The following is a 16,873-nucleotide window of genomic DNA, read 5'->3' as shown; positions in this document are numbered from 1 at the left end:
GCATTATGTGATTCATGGCATCTCTTTTATTTTCATTTTTTGTTGAAGTAATACTAAGTTGTGAAAACCAAAAATATAATTTTATTTTTATTAGAAATATATTTAATAGGTGCATGGTCTGTCTTATTTTTGGAAAACTTATTGAGTTGTCTGAATTTAGAGGAAACAGGAAAAAATTAAGATTTTCCAAAAAATAAAAAGTATGTAATAACAAATAAGTCTTTAATTAAACTTTTTTTTTAATGAATATGTAGATCAACCACAATTTGGAGAATTTTGAATTAGCAGATGGAGTGAGATACATTAGATGGCAGAGTCGATATAAAGTTCTTGAAATTTGGCGTGATAACTTAGCAAATATTCCACTTGGACTCCTTCAAAGATTTCAAGGAGTGAAAAAGCTTGAACTATCTCTGTGTGAATACAAAGAAATTGAGAGTGTATCTAATCTTCCAAATCTTGAACGTCTACAAGTAATGGAATGTAACAAATTGATGAGTCTAGTGTCATCTTTAGCTTATTTCCAAAATCTTAAAGTTCTTGAAGTTGGCTTTGTAAATGGGTTAGTTGCCTTAACAACACCTTCAATGGCTAGAAGCTTGCTACAGTTAAGAGAATTGATAATATCATATTGTGGAATGCTGGTTGAAATAGTAAAGAATAAGGAAGATGTAACAACAAGTACTAAAATTGTTTTTGACAATTTGAAGTGGTTGTCACTTAGAGGTAGAGTCTTACATGTTTTTGCTCTGGGAACTACTCTTTCAATATCTTATCATTAGAAGTATTATTTATAGAAAAATGTCCCAATATGAAGACTTTCTCTCAAGGAATGTTAAGCACTCCAAAGTTGCACAAAGTCATTTATGAGGAAATGGAAGTAGAGAATAAGGGGAATGATCTTAATAAAATCATACAAGGATTGTGTGAAAAGAATGACGAGGTATGCAATCAATTAATTTGTTTTCTCTAATTACTTATTTATGCAAGTTCAGTTAGTTTAGAAAAAGAGACAAAGAATTAATGCAATTTTTAATTACTTTATATTGAAACAATCATCAACTTGTAATGTAGGAAATCTCCGTTGGTTTCAAGTACAAGACATTCCAAGATGATAATTCTATAGAAATTTTCTACGACCAATGTCCAACTTCCTTCTATCAAAATTTGACGCGTTTGATCCTTTGAAATTGTGGAAATATAAAATATGCATTTCCACATTCCATTGCCAAAACTCTCCACCAACTCCAACAACTAATGATAGGGGATTGTAAGGTTTTAAAAGAGATTGTTGCAAAAGAAGAAGGAGCAAATGTTGTTATCAATTTTCTCTTTCCAAATTTAACCTTATTGAAGCTTCAAAATCTACCAGAACTTACTGCTGTCTATCCTGAAATGCATACTTTAGAATGGCCAAAGTTGAAGGAGTTGGTGGTGAGAAATTGTGCCAAGTATATAACCTTCAAAAAAAATGAGGAGATTGAATTTAACATCTTAGATCCAAAATCTATCTTCTTGGACAATAAGGTATGAATCTTTTATTTCATTGTTTCTTGAAAAAAAATTAACATTATCTATATATATATTTTAACATTTTATTCAAAACTTTAAATATGGAATTCTTATTTCTTTAATTTTCCTTGGAACTAACTTTAGAAAACTTAATAGTTATTTGATTTGAACAATTTCCCTTTACGATTATATCAATTAAAATCATTTAAGTCCTTTTTTTTTTAATAGATGATCCATTATAATTTTAGAAATCAACAATAAATTTTTATTTTTACTTGAAAAAAATTTGCTACTTGAATGCATACTAAACAGGATGATAAATTCAAAATTAGTTTAACTGGATTAAAGTTTTGTTTTGAGAATATCAAATACTAACTTAATTTTTTTTGATGAATTTGTAGATCAACTCCCATTTGGAGGCATTTGAATTTGAGAATGCTTTAGCAAATATTAGTTGGCAAAAGCAATCTAAATCTCTTCATATCTCTAAACATGAGTCAACATATATTCCACTTGAAACCCTTCAGAGATTTCACAATCTGAAAGAGCTTCAACTATCGTTATGTAATTACAAAGAAATGAAGGGGTTATCAGATCTTCTAAGTCTTGAAGTTCTAGATGTATATTGGTGTGAAAAGTTGTTGAGTCCACTGCTATCTACACCTTCTTTCCAGAATCTTAAAGTGCTTAAAGTAAAATGTTGCAATGGGTTGGTTACCTTAACAACACCTTCAATGGCTAATAGCTTGGTGCAATTGAGAGAATTGAGAATATTAGCTTGTCAAATGCTAGTTGAAATAGTAGAAAACAAGGGAGATACAACATCGAGTAGTGAACAAGTTGTGTTTATCAATTTGAACATGTTGTCACTTCAATATTTAGGAAGCCTCTCATGTTTTTGCTTTGGCAATCACTCTTTCCATTTCCCATCTTTGGAAGAGTTAATTATAAAAGATTGCCCCAATATGAAGTCTTTTTGTCAAGGAATGTTAAGCACACCAAAGTTGCACAAAGTCAAGTATGAGGGAAAGGTGGTAGAAAATGGAGAGAATGACTTGAGTACAACTATACAACAAGCACACAAAGAAAAGGTATGCATTCAATTAATTAACTTAAATGTATTTCTGCAATTTTTAATAATAATATATTTTGAGTGCTAATTATAATAAATTTTCTTTAAAAATGTTGATCTTGATTCCACCAGAAAAAAAGTTAGTGCATATACTGAGCATTATTATTTAGCTAGTGGTCATCACACATTTTCACTACTAGGATACAACTGACTATCAATTCATTATATTTTTTTGTCCTTGGTTCTTGTTGGACATTTTTAAATTTTTTTGTATGTTTAATTTTAAATTGATTGACACATGATTTTTTCTTTAAGTTGCCTCTAATATAAAGACATTGACATTAAAGGGAAGGGATATCATGGCGATTTGGCAAGGAGAGTTTCAGGAAAACTTTTGCATAGTAGAAACTCTTGAATTGATTAAAGATGAATACATATATTCTAATTCAAATCCTTCAGAAATTTATCAATCTTGAAAACCTCATATTAAAAGTGAGTTCATACAAAGAACTATTCTCAATTGGAGAAAGTGAGGAAAATATTGGAGCATTCACAAACTTAAAACAATTAGACTTGTGGGGGCTTTTTAATTTAAAATGCATTTCAAAGCAAGACTCCCGACTGAACTCGATTCTTCAAAATCTTCATTCTTTAGATGTAAACTATTGTCACAATTTGACTGCTTTGCTACTGCCTTCATCGTCTTTTGAAAATCTAAGGACTTTGCATGTAAGACATTGCAATGGAATGCAAAACTTAATGACATCTTCAACAACTAGAAGTCTAGTGTGTCTTGAAAGCTTGTCAATAGAAGAATGTGAAATGATTGTAGAAGTATTAGCAAATGAGGGAGATATAGAGAACAGTGAAATTGTTTTTGAGAAATTGAAGAACTTGTTCTTGTTTGGTTTAGAAAGTCTCACGCACTTCTACTATGGGAATTACACCTTAAAATTCCCATTCTTGGAAGGATTATATGTGAGTGGATGCTCTAAGATGAAAACTTTCTCTAGAGGAGGCTTAAACATGCCAAGGTTACTAAAGGTGAACGAGAACAACTGTTCAAGTGACCTAAATTCAGTCACACAACAATTACAAAATGGTATGTATTAATTTATTTAACGATATATTTTTTATTAGAGTTCTTCATTCTCCTTAACTGAATTAACACTAATCAATCATGTATGGTCTTTAGTATTGAATCAAAATCCTCTAAGTGAGAAGTTACAATACTAGGATTTATGTGTTTTTCAAGTAGTGAGGTGTTTACTGACGAAATTCTTCATCTTCTGATTTAATTATCTACAGTTTGTGTTTTTAGTATTAACATCTTGTTCTCTATGATAACAGATTGTGCAAAATTATGGGAAAGATTCCCATATTAGGAAACTGCAAAGTCATCTGGTAAGTGTGTGATTTAGATGAGTTTACATTTCTTTTTGAACATAATTCATAGGAAAGTCAATTGATTAAATAGATTTTGGGTATCATATTTTAAGATATTGGAAGGTTAAGTATAATATTGATTAATGATTTAAAAGACTATAGTGATATTATCCAATCATATAAATTTTGGCATAGCTAGGCGTCTAATGTAGGGGTGTTTAAAAATATCTAATAAGGAATTGAATCAAAAATTGTATAAAAAAATAAGCTATTTGAAAAACTGATTTGAATACCAGTTAACAAATATAGAAAACTGGTTAACCAAAAAGAATTGATTTAAAAAAAATTAAATAAGAAATTAAGAAAATATTGAACTATTCTCTCTATTCGTTATCTCTGCACCTTCATCACTGATGTGGGAAATAAGCTTTTTGTAGCAATACTTTCTTTGACTTGGATTCAGAAGTGAAATTGATGCTCCTCATAGCATGGGATTCAGCAACCACTGAAGTAAGCCATGAGGTAACTCTTTCTTTAGCCTTGGTGTACTGAATTGATCAATACGTAGCTGCTACACTCTATGAGATTATTTTGTAACTTATAACTAGCATTATGGAGGTGAGGCTGGGGGGCACATTTTTTAATCACATTTAACTTTATGGAAGATTGGAATGTGCCATTTGAGCAGGGTGTAATTTTACCTCAGGTAGTTATATCATAAAAATCCTAAATTATGGCTTCTGAATTGGATCTGGTCTGGTCTTCCTCGGGTAATTGGTACACCTGGAGTACTACTCGAGGGTCATTTCTTTAAGACCAGATGTTTTGATTGAAACTTCCTGACATTTAATGCTTGGTCTTGAATACAACAGCAAGTTCTCTCATCATTGCCAGATATTTATAACGAACTCTTTAGATTTTTCTGCTCACACAGTTGAGGGGTGGCACCATCATTTCATTTTGGCTGCAATTTTGTTGAAGTGCTGCCATCAGAGAATTTCTTTTTTCAAAACAGAACAGGAATTAGGTAAATTTGGGATGCTTTCCTCCTTATTCGTAGGCTTATGTGTATATATCCATGGGAATGCATCTAAATTTTTATTTTGTTTTATTTTTCACCGATATAAGTGTGGTAACTAGTTGGCTTGATGCAGTTATTGTATTTTGATCAAGATGGGAGTTGTGGATTGAGCCTTGCACTGCAGGTATCAAGCAGCTCTCTTCTGTTGTTTTTTCAAGTGTTTATTGTTTATTGTTTTATATTTCCACTGAAGCAAGTGCACTTTCCATTTGTCTATGAAGCAGGTCTTTTCACTTCAGTTATGTTTATTGATTATTCCTTAATTATGCTTCGAAATGCAACGTTTTGATCTTAATTAGGGTCATTGCTTCTTGGCTTTAGATTTGGGAGAGTATAAACTGATTAGTTAGATTTATTTATTAAAATTTTCAGAAAATAATCTGAGATAAAGTCAAAGAAATAAAAAGAAGAAGAATATACTAATTATTACTTACCGAGCTCTGATTAGTTGCTGAGAAGTTCAATAAAAAAACGAAGAAATTAAAGTTACAAATTCTATATTGTTCGTTGTTTTTCTTTCTGAAGAGTTAAAGCTTAGATGGAATTGGTATTGATGTCTTTCTGTGCTTTTCTTGATGAGGTGTTTTACAATGATGTCTTTCAGGTGAAGGTACTGGCCTCCTAAGCCTTCATAGCACATATAGACATGATCTTAAAATTTACAGCTCTGATTGTTGTTAGTCAGAAAGAAAATCAAGCTGGACACAAGTATTTTGAGAAAACAACTCTAATCTCTTTTTTATTAAATGAGTGGCAGAGAGTACACTGAAAATTCATTAACAAGCCTTTATATAGACTTGTGACACTGGAAAATAGCAACAAATAAAATATTAACTTATCTCAATTATTTTCTCCTAAAGACAAGGACAACTCATAAGACTAGGACTAAATTGAGCAACAAACTTGCTGAATAAGTCTAAAAAAGGACACGTAATAAGCTAAGTTGTTGAATTAGTCAACATTCCCCCCTTTAATTCAAGCAAGGGAAACTACTCCAACCATACTTCGCAGCTTCTCGATTTTGCTTTCAGTCAAAGCTTTTGTTAACATGTCAGCAGGTTGATCTTCAGTTTTGCAATGATGCAAATTAATCTCTCCTTTGGTAACTAGTTCTCTGATGAAATGAAATCGGGTCTCAATGTGCTTGCTTCTTCCTTGGTGAACTGGATTTTTTGTGATATCAATGGTGGATCTGTTGTCACAAAAAATTGTTGTTGGTTGGGCTTGCTTATGCTTCAAATCTTGCAATATTCTTCTTATCCAGACTGCATGACAAGCTGTGGCTGTAGCAGCTATATATTCAGCCTCTGTGCTAGATAAGGCAGTGACTTGTTGCTTCTTTGACATCCATGAAACTGCTCCAGTCCCCAGACAAAAAATATACCCTGTTGTACTTTTCCTATCATCTAAACAACCAGCCCAATCACTATCCGTGAAAGCCAAAAGTTCATTGCTTGTACTCTGCTTATACCTGATCCCATAGCTGATTGTTCCTTGGACATACCTCATAATTCTTTTGGCTGCTCCAAGGTGATGTTTGCTTGGACTATGCATAAATCGAGAGATGAGACTTACGGCAAACATAAGATCTGGTCGTGTGTTTGTGAGATACATCAAACCACCCACCATGCTTCGAAAATACTTTTCATCTGTTTTTTCAACTCCATCATCTAAAGTCAATTTTTCATTCACATTAAGTGGAGTATTGGCAGCTTTGCAATTTGACATTCCAAATTTCTTCAAAAGATCAACGGCATACTTTTTTTGATAAAGAGATACTCCACCTGCATCTTTCACAACTTCTAAACCCAAGAAATAATGAAGTGGTCCCAAATCAGACATTTCAAAAGTCTTCATCATGGACTCCTTAAAGGCTTCCATTTTCTCAAAGGAATTTCCAGTGTAAATTATATCGTCTACATATAAGCACACTATCAAAAAATCGTCTCCACAACTCTTAACATACAAAGTGGGTTCACTAACACTTTTCTGAAAATTTTTTTTTTAGCAAAATAAGAATCAATTTTGCTATACCATGCTCGTGGCGCTTGTTTGAGCCCGTAGAGTGCTTTGTGTAATTTATACACTTTATGTTCTGCTCCTTTAACTTCAAACCCCTTGGGTTGTTCAACATATACGTCTTCAATTAAATCACCATTAAGAAAGGCTGATTTAACATCTAATTGTAAGATGGGCCAATTATGATGAGCAGCTATAGCTAAAATTAACCTCACTGTATCTAAGCGTGCAACAGGAGCAAATGTTTCTGTAAAATCTGTACCTGGAACTTGAGAATAGCCCTTCACAACCAGTCGAGCTTTATTCCTCTTTAAGGTACCATCTGGATTGAACTTTGACTTGTAGATCCATTTCAAGCCAATTGCATTTTTCTTTTCTGGCAAGTCTACCAAAGTCCATGTCTGATTTTTTTTAATAGCTGCTATCTCTTCTTCCATTGCTTTCACCCATTCTTCACTAATGACTGCATCTTCAAAGCAAGTAGGCTCTGCAGCAAAAGAGACAAATTCTGTGGAAGCATAAATGTCTGATAAACTTTTTACCTTCTTTGGAGGAGAATCTGTAATAGATTCTGTAGTAAAAGGTACATCAGAAGGAGTATTTGTAAACTCTAAATCAACATCTGAAATTTCCTTAGAAGTCTGTGGAGCATCATTTTCCCAAACCCAAGCTTCATCTTCATTGAAAATAACATCTCGACTAATAATTAATTTTTTGGTGATGGGATTAAAGAGCCTGTAGCCTTTTGTTTCTTCACTGTATCCGATGAAAATACACTTGACACTTTTCTCATCCAATTTCCTCCTTAATTCTGTTGGAACAAAAGCATAGGCAATGGATCCAAAAATCTTCAAGTGCCTCACATTTGGTCGCTTACCACACCAAGCTTCATAAGGAGTTTTTTCTTCAAGTGCTCGTGTTGGTGATCGGTTGATAACATACACTGCTGTAGCTACTGCCTCTGCCCAAAACTTCTTGGGAAGATTCTTGTCTCGTAACATACTCTTGGCTGCTTCAATGATGGTTCTATTTTTCCGCTCCGCTACACCATTTTGTTGCGGTGTGTAGCTAGCCGTTAATTGTCGTTGTATACCAACATTTCTGCAAAATAATTGAAATTCTTGGGAAGTAAATTCTCCCCCACGGTCAGTCCTTAATTTTATGATTGAGTTTCCAGATTCTTTTTCTGCGATTGCCTTGAATTGTTTGAAATAATTGAAAGCCTCTGATTTCTCGTTCAAAAAATACACCCAAGTCATTCTTGAAAAATCATCAATAAAGATGAGAAAATACTTACTTCCACTCAAGGATGGAGTTTGCATAGGACCACAAATGTCTGCATGAATAAGCATTAATGGTCTGCTAGCTCTCCAAGACTTTCCTTCTTGAAACTTATCCCGATGTTGTTTTCCAAAAATGCAAGGCTCACATTTGTTATCAATGAACTGCATCAATGGTAGGCCTGACACCATATTTTTTTTATGCAGTATATTCAACCCACCAAAGCTAAGATGTGCATATCTTCTATGCCACAGCACTGCATCATCACATGAGACTTTAAAGGCATTAAAATCAAGATGTGAAAAATTGATAGGAAACATTTTATTTGCTGACATCTTCACGGAGTACACCAACTTATTGCTTTTTTTGTCAAAGATCAAACATTCTCCGTCGTCAAATGTGGCATAATAACCATTCTTCAATAATTGACCCAAACTCAAGAGATTCTGAGCTAGACCAGGCACATACATAACATTGTGAATAAGTTTCCTGCCAGTTTTGCACTCCACAGAAATCATGCCTATACCACACACCTGTACTTGACTATTGTTGCCCAAAGTGACTTCTGAATTCCACGAGTCATCAATCTCCACAAAACAATTTTTATTCCCAGTCATGTGGTTACTGCAACCACTATCTAAGAACCAAATTTCAGAAGACAAGCCAATATTAGCAGTCAAACAAGCAACAAATAAATTATTAACATAATCATCTTCTTCCTTATTATCATTGTGGAAATTTGCCTGCTGCTTCTCCTCACAATTTCTTGCAATATGACCGTATTTATTGCAATTGTAACATTTAATAGCATGTTTATCATTGTTTTTATACCAGCAATTTTTTTCATTGTGATTAGTTTTACCACAGTGAGAACATGCTTGATTTCTCCCTTGACCATTTGATTGACCTCGACCTCTTCCACGATATGATTGACCGCGCCCACGTCCACGCTTGCTACTATTTCTACCTCTTCCTGCACCATCTGAAGATTTCTCTACATCCATCTTTATTTGAAAAGCTTGCTCGAGAGGCATCCTGGTTGATCTATTCAAACGAGATTCATGAGACTCAAGGGAGCCCATTAGTTCAACTAATGTGTATTCTGACAAATCCTTGGATTCTTCAATAGCTGCCACAACGTGATCAAATTTTGGGGGAAGACTCCTTAACACCTTCTCAACAATCTTTTGATCTGGTAATTCTTCACCAAAGGATCGGATTTGATTCACAAGAGAATCTATTTTTACTGAAAACTCTTGAACTGACTCTGTGGGTTGCATCCATAAAGTCTCAAATTCTCGTCGTAGTGACTGCAGTCTTATTGTCACAATACTCGATCCCTTATATTGTTCTTTGAGCAAGTCCCATGCCTCCTTTGAAGTATCTGCTCCCATGACTTTCGGAAATAAATTATCTGTTACACCTTGTTGAATGATGTGCAGAGCCTTAGCATCTTTTTTTTGCTTTTCCTTCAACTCATTTCGTTGGGTTGCTGACACTCTCGAAGCGTGATCAGTTTCTGCAGGTTCTTCGAATCCATTCTCAACTAAGTCCCATAGATCTAGAGACTTATAAAGAGTCCGCATCTTCGTAGCCCAAAATTGATAGTTGGTACCACTGAAAATGGGAATGTTCGGACTAGCATTATTACTGAATGCCATCAGACTTGTCAAATTCTAGTTGTTCTGTTCTGCAATTTTTTCTGCTCCTTTTGTACACTCTCTCTCTTCTGCCTTTTGAACCCTGCTCTGATACCACAATGTTGTTAGTCAGAAAGAAAATCAAGCTGGACACAAGTATTTTGAGAAAACAACTCTAATCTCTTTTTTATTAAATGAGTGGCAGAGAGTACACTGAAAATTCATTAACAAGCCTTTATATAGACTTGTGACACTGGAAAATAGCAACAAATAAAATATTAACTTATCTCAATTATTTTCTCCTAAAGACAAGGACAACTCATAAGACTAGGACTAAATTGAGCAACAAACTTGCTGAATAAGTCTAAAAAAGGACACGTAATAAGCTAAGTTGTTGAATTAGTCAACACTGATGAGGGCGGTGTACAGGTAACGTTTTAGTGATGCAGATAAGATTATAGAATTAATCTTTGTGGTCTTCATGTTAATGTACGATAAAGAAGGTATTTGTTGGCAGACGTCTGCAGCTGCATTTGCCAAAGGCCCCCTGACCTTGAAGTACAGTTACGCTAATCCTGGTCCGTACTCGTTTGATAAATTTTTATGGTTCTGTTAGCCAAATACATGCATTGTATTACTGAGTAGTATATTTTTATGAATGTATGCATATGTTTAAACATGAATAATAGACCAATGTTATGCACATTGTACACTATTGACCAATTTTAGATATGTTAACCTATTGACGGAAATCTAGTACTACCCCTAAATTTTAGATATCTTACCCGACTGTTAAAAGATTCTGGTATCCATGTGATTTTAATTGTCTTCATTCAATGGATTTTTGAGTTTCCAACTTACCTAATTTACTAGGTCTCATTATGTCTTGTAGAAAATGTGGGACTAGAAAATTTGTCTGGTAATTCCTTTGGTTTCTTTAGGATTTATGCCCAGACCATTTTCTTCTCTATCGTTTGCTTGTGACATGATGATGCCTCTGGGTATGGCTCATAATAGTTCTGTTTTTCTTACGTTGAAGCTTGGATTGGTTAAATTGTGCCCTTAAGGGCACCTATTAAGTCACTAAAAAGCAAATGTTTAATTGTAACAACGCACTCTTTTACAAGCAGGCAAACAAATCCTATACTTTTATGGTCTTAACATACATAGTTACTACACTCTTTGAGATTATTTAGTAACTTACAACTAGCATTATGAAGGTGAGGCTGGCATACAGATCTTTGAATCTCATTTAACTTTATGGAAGATTGGAATGTGCCATTTGAGCAGGGTGTAATTTTACCTCAGGTAATTATATCATAAAAATCCTAAATTATGGCTTCTGAATTGGATCTAGTCTGGTCTTCCTCGGCTAATTGGTAGACCTAGAGTACTACTTGAGGAGCATTTCTTTAAGACCAGATGTTTTGATTGAAACTTCTTGACATTTAATACTGGGTCTTGAATGCAGCGGCAAGTTCTTTCATCATTGCCAGATGGTTATAACGAACTCGTAGATTTTGCTTCTCACACAGAGGGGTGGCCATTTCAATTTGGCTGCAATTTTGTTGAAGTGCTGCCATCAGAGAATTTCATTTTTCTATACAGAACAGGAATTAGTTAAATTTGTGTGTATATCCATGGGAATGCATCTAAATTTTTATTTTGTTTTATTTTTCACTGATATAAGTGTGGTAACTGGTTGGCTTGGTGCAGTTATTGTTGCAGACATATCTAACGTACATATGCTAATTTTGCTTCTTTTGACATGCAGCTAATATAAGAGTAGTACCTCTTTTGACATCCAAATAGTGAAGAAAGTGGGGAACGTATCGACATCCAATTAACAAAGAAAGTACAACTATTTTACCACTAATGAGTGACGCTTTCTATGTCTTTTGTTTATAAGTTAGTTATAATTAGATGTGACCATAAATACATTTCTAGATATGCAATATTTTGTTATTACTTAGTTGATAATAATACATGTTTTTTAATTAGTTGAAAAAATGTTTAATATAAATTGTTGTACTTCAATGATCAACGTGACTATTATTTTTCATTTAAAATTAAAATTCTCCTTCCAATGTCGCCATACAAACAAAAATGAGATTTTTTGTCCTAAATTTACTATGCAGTCAGGGATAAAAGATTTTATCATATAATCAAGGATTAAAAAAAAATTATCCTCAAGTCATCACACAATTAAGGATGAAAATTTTTGTTTCCAATTCATCATGAAATCAAAGATAAAAAATTTTATTCTTAATTAATTTTATAATCATGGACGAAAAATTTGTCTCCAATTTATTATACAATCAAGGATCGATAAAAATTGTCTCTAATTCACTATATAATTAAGAACAAGAATTTTGTCATGTATTTACCACACAATCAATGATGAAAGATTTTGTCTCAATTCTTTGCACAAACAAGGCCGAAAAAATTTGTTTTTACATATGTTGTTTTTTTGGACGAAACACAGTTATTTGGCACAAAATAATTCATTTATGAATAAAAAATTTCGTCTCAAAATATGTATCATTTTATGAGGAAATATTATTTCATCCACAATGACTAGTTATTAAGGATGATTTTTTTTAAAATAAAAATTACCCTTTGGTAACATGTATTTTTGTATGGTTTGATCTTTTCTTCCTATTGACTTTTTGAGATGAGTTTTTGACTTTTTGGAACAAAAATTTTCGTCACCTTGATGAAATTTGCCATAGTGAGTAAATAGGTATATTCTAATTTATTTTGACAAATGGCACCAATTATTACGTGAAGTTTACTATACATATAAACCACCTTCTCCTATATTTTTAATTGATCTAAATATTATTCATTCTTCCAAATCTTATAATTTCTTCGGGCTCCTTCTATACAACGTTTTTCACTAATTCTGTTTCAATATTTTTTAACAAATCACATAGTTAGAAGTTAGATGATGATTAAAGGTTGAAATGATTTCATCTTTTTTAATCCAAAGGGAGTTTGGTTGAATGATCATGGAGAGCTTAAGTGACAAATGACTAGGATACTTGTGTTCTTCTTCATATTTTGTGTATCTTTTTGTTAATTGATGTTTAATTTTTTAGTTTATGTTTCAATGATTTGTTACTGAAAATTTTTGTTGCATTGATTAATTTGGTTATAGTGGATTTGAGATTTTTGGACTTGGTTTCATGAATATAGACTATGTTTATAGTTGAACCATGTGATAATTATTGGTCCCCTTTATGTGTAATGCTCATTTATATACATAATGTGTCATAGCCAACTTGTATCATTTACACATTTTCACTATTTTATTTTACTCCTTATAATAGATATATTTCAAATTTTCTTGTTATTACTACATACATAATTATGTTCTCTACTTAGAATGCCATCAAACATTATTAAATCACACGAACAAGTTAAACAGTCACATATAATTGACATGCATTCCTATAATTAGCAAAAATTTTCATGAAATCTAACTATTTTTAGAAAGAAAAAAATCCTAACAATGTAGAAATTTCAACAATTTATGAAGTAAGGTTGTAGAAAATGTAGACATGACAATCTAAATAGGCATCCAACATTGATCAATTGTTGTCAATTAGTCATCATAGTTGAAATAATCACCAACTGTAATCATTGTTGTCATCACTCATTAGATGTTGCCTCTATAAATTAGGATTCCAACTTCACGAAGAAAGAAGAAAGCATGAAGTGATATGAAGATGAAGAATTAGGATTAGAGATTTTACTGGAGCTATTGTCGAACTCAACTTTTCCATTACATTTTAGATATTTGGAACTTGTGTTTTTTTAAACATATATAGAAATCAAATGGTGTTGTTTCAAACTTTTATTTAGACTATTTTTTCAATTAATAATATGCAATATAGACCAGCATTCCAACTAGATTTTAATAATAAATTAGTGCCTAATTGCTAGTCCAAAGGCAAATGAAAGTAATCGAACCGCTAAAACAATTTTCTAATCAATTGTTTTTGTTTTGCATAAAGGATGACGATTCAACTAGTCAAACAGGCCAGTTTGATCCGATTTTTATAACCACAATAGGAAGAACTTCAACAATCCTTTGATAATGCATCAAATTTGTATTAGTAATATTGAAAATATTATGATAAGTAATTTCATAAAGAGTAAAATTATGTGTACTAATTATGACATTTTAGGAATGAATGATCTTGTAGTGATAAAATAATATTTAATCAAATAATAATAAAAATTAATTTGGTTTATATTTTCATTGTGGCCATTGTGTATAGGGTATTGTTTGTAATTGAGAATGCCTCCCAAGTAGGGATGGCAATGGGGAGGGGCGGGGAGGGGATGTCAATCGCCGTCCCCGCCCCGTCCCCGTTACGGGGATAAAAAAAAATCCCTGTCCCGTCCCCGCGAAGGAAAATCCCCTCCCCGTCCCCGCGGGGAAAAATCCCCTCCCCATCCCCGTCCCGTCCCCGCGGGGAAAAATCCCCTCCCCATACCCGTAAATATAAATTTTAATTCCGTTATGTATTTCAATAAATAAAATAAATTATATTCTCCAAAAATATCACTTGTTACAAGAGCTACAAAATATTCATTGTTATTTTAGTTCAAATACAAAGTTTTCATAAAATCTAACAATATGCAATAATCAATCTCTTTATTAGTAGCTCTTCATGTATGTGATTTAGGGTAATTTTATAATAACATTAAATTTAATACTTTTTATTCACTTTAATTGATTTTATCAAGTTATAATTTGTTTTTTTTTTTTGTGTAAAACCTGGTGGATTGACTAACTGAAGTTGAAATAGAATTAATTTGGTACATTTGTATTTTATGATAATGAGATTCTGGGGGTTTTTTAATATATTAGATTAATAGTTTAGAAATTAGTAAAAACTAATAATTGATAATTCAAAAATTAGTAAAATTAAAGTTATAGTTTTAATAAATCATAATGTAAAAATTTCTATAACTTAATAGTTTATAAATTATTATATTAATATATTAGATTTAGGGGGTGGGGAGGGGAGGGGAGGGGAGGGGAGGGGCAGGGTGGGGCGGGGATATATATATCCCCGTCCCCGATTACGGGGATTTTTTTCATCCCCATCCCCATCCCCATCCCCGCCCCTTTCCCCGTTTTTATCGGGGAATCCCCTCTCCGTTAGGGTCGGGGAGGGTAGGGGCTCCTAAAGTCGGGCCCAAATTATCATCTCTACTCCCAAGTTTGTGATTTTGTTTTTGTTTTGGTGTTGTTATTTGGATTTGTTTTGGGCTTTGCTGGGCTGCACCTCTAGCCTCAAAAAAATTGCACAGTGACATTTACGCGAGATTATCTAAAATCTCTATAAACGTTATTATCTTTAAGGAGTTTTAGTTAATATCACGGTTAGATGAGGTCCAATTTGGCTCTTGCTTGGCTTGGTATTAGGCTCAAATGATTCGAGGTTTAAGTATGGATAGCCTCAATTCAAGATTGGGTTAAATTAGCTTAATTCAATCAAGTAACTAACAAATTCAATGAAACAAGTTGAGTTTGATCTCATGTTACCTTTTATTTTGACTTAGATCAATTCAATTTAAATTTACCTCTAGTTAATATTAATTAATGCAACATTAATAATGGTAACTTAGGAAGTAATTTTTTACTTACTTAAAGATATGTAAGGTTATATTCGAATCAAATTAAATTTAAACTTATCTCAAAGTTATTTGAATTTAGTTCACTTGTTGAGTCAAGTTCGGCTTAAGTTCGAGCTTGAGTTGAACAAAAAATAACTAAAATAATATCATTTAGATGTGTATTAGTCAAAATGATATTATTTTTGTTAATTCATATAAAAAATTTTGAAACTTGTAAACTTAACAAGACAAACACCTCTAAAATTTAAATTCGAAAGTATTTAATTCTTGAACTTGAGCTCGAATTTGTTTCAGTTGAACTCATTTAGAGCTTGTTTGAGCCAAATTCTTTTTTAAGCTCTACTAGAATCCAACTTAATAATATGACACAAATCTAACATATTTTACTTGGATTTTAAACTTATGAAGTAACTCAATAATATTTTCAAGTAAACACCATAAAATATTTGTATTTAAAGTATGAAACTTGCTTTTTCCAAGCTTGAAAACCTTAAAACTGGCAGCAATTTAACAGAAAGAAAGGTTTCACTGCAAAAGTGAAAGCACCATCCAAACGGGGGCAAAAATAAGAAACACTTTTTTTTCTTTCAAAGTTTGCGTACAGGAGACTTCAATATAAGGAATATGGTCAAGGGACTAATGGTTTCACAAGCTCTAAGAACCATACAGCTTTCAAAGAAGTACAACAAATACAGTGGCAAACTGCTGAACTGAGGCTGCAGAGGGATGAATTTACAAATCTGTTTATTCTGAGAATACCCAAAAAAAGAAGAACAAAGACTCATTGATTCGACTCATGCTCAGGAATTCTCATCGGAAGAACTTTACAGCATTGTGCAACCTTCTCGTGACTCATCTTGATATCTTAATAGTATGATGTGATCATAGGAGAATGTGTAGCTTTCACCAGACCATTTTCTATGTTTATCTAATTACATTTGAATTGTTTTTCATAAATTTCTGTAATTTGTGTCACCTGCTTCTCCGCAAATTAGCCAAACTCATGGCACCACGAACTACATGAGAGGTAGGAAATTTTTCTGCAGAAATATGTTTCATCGAAATTTGGAAACAGCAGGATCATCCTTTCAATTGTCGATATAATCCAGAAGATGCAACAGATGATCAATTTCCTGTACCTCAAAGCCTTGCATTGTATACTCTTTGACACATCTAGAGAATTTTCAGTTGAAACTTCGTCTCTAATTGAAAATCTAGACAGTAGCC

The 16,873-nt window shown here is 32.8% G+C and overlaps 1 long non-coding RNA gene across 1 annotated transcript; it reads left to right on the top strand.

Annotated features, from left to right (window-relative positions):
• The first annotated feature begins 4,426 nt into the window (after positions 1 to 4,426).
• On the top strand, positions 4,427 to 5,726 carry LOC123198445. Its single transcript, XR_006498031.1, has 3 exons — positions 4,427 to 4,492; positions 5,125 to 5,175; positions 5,656 to 5,726. It is a non-coding gene; the product is annotated as an uncharacterized LOC123198445 (long non-coding RNA).
• The last annotated feature ends 11,147 nt before the right edge of the window (positions 5,727 to 16,873 follow it).

Source organism: Mangifera indica, chromosome 2 (genome assembly GCF_011075055.1).
Source record: "Mangifera indica cultivar Alphonso chromosome 2, CATAS_Mindica_2.1, whole genome shotgun sequence".
Taxonomy (NCBI): Eukaryota; Viridiplantae; Streptophyta; class Magnoliopsida; order Sapindales; family Anacardiaceae; genus Mangifera; species Mangifera indica.
Note: the sequence above shows the minus strand (reverse complement) of the source record. Positions and strands in the feature narration are given on the sequence as shown.